Source organism: Euprymna scolopes, chromosome 22 (assembly GCF_053919585.1).
Source record: "Euprymna scolopes isolate OS-2025 chromosome 22, ASM5391958v1, whole genome shotgun sequence".
In the NCBI taxonomy this organism is placed as follows: Eukaryota; Metazoa; Mollusca; class Cephalopoda; order Sepiida; family Sepiolidae; genus Euprymna; species Euprymna scolopes.
In genome coordinates this window covers 107044247-107045379 of record NC_136503.1, presented here as the reverse complement: position 1 = coordinate 107045379, position 1133 = coordinate 107044247, and the positions used below count along the sequence as shown (strand labels likewise).

General features: G+C 30.5%; 1 pseudogene; it reads right to left on the bottom strand.

Moving 5' to 3' along the window:
* Positions 1-779: 779 nt before the first annotated feature.
* On the bottom strand, positions 780-898 carry LOC145244028 (5S ribosomal RNA; annotated as a pseudogene).
* Between the last annotated feature and the right edge of the window lie 235 nt (positions 899-1133).

Sequence of the window (1133 nt, the reverse complement as noted above, 5' to 3'; positions counted from 1 at the left end):
CACCTTTTTCTTCACCCTATTCCCTCTGCTTCACTTTTTATTATCAAGTAAGATCTTTGACTTACTTGTTGTTTTATTAAATACTTTTGTATGCAAAATCCGATCCCGCATTTTTCAAATTCCTACCCTCTGATGAAAAGGAAAGTATTTCTTCGAAACTCCGCGGATTAAGGACTATCCACTTATTTAGTGTTTCTTTTTCAAATTAAATACGTTTTTAACTCATTTCAAATTGTTTTTTAACATGATTTATTAACGATTTACTCTTTATTATAAGCTCTATCTCCTATTTGGTTTTATCGAGCTTTTACATCTGGTTGGGATTACTTTATAAATAATTATTCTTTAATATTTATAATATACTTCAGTTTTACCATCTTGGATCATTTTGGTAACTTTAATTTTATTTTATGTATATATATATATATATATATATATATATATATATATATATATTTTAGGGACGATTCCAATATTTTATGTGTATATATATATATATATATATATATATATATATATATATATATATATATATTAGGGACGATTCCAATATTTTTCCCGATTCCGATACAATTACCGACTCCGTACTAAATTCCAGATTATATAAATATGCAGTCAGCACCAACCTTATTCAGGGTTTAACCGGCTTCCTCCAAAGGAGGAAGTTCCATGGGAATATCAAATTCACAAGCGGTCCCCAGTCGCATGTATATCCCTGTTAGGGGAGATGACAATGTTAGGTTTTTGCAACTTTTCGCAGGGAGGTGTCGACGTCCTCCTACATAGAGCACCTGGTATTCCCAAATTGGTCACCCATTTTAGTAATGACCAGGCTCAACGTTGCTTAACTTCGGTGATCTGACGGGAACCGGTGTGTCAATGTGATTATACCGTATAAATGTTACATATTCCAGATTCCGATACAATTACTGGTTCCGATTCCGATTCTTTATAAATCACTAAATATTTAACTATAAAAGTGTTATTTTGTTCCGATTACCATAAAACACACAAATGTGTTTATATTTTTTTCAAACGTAAAAAAAACTTGTGAGGAGGTGATCTAGAGATTTTAGTCTTGCTAGAATTTTAAATCAATAAATATTTATTTTATTATTACTACAAACAATGGA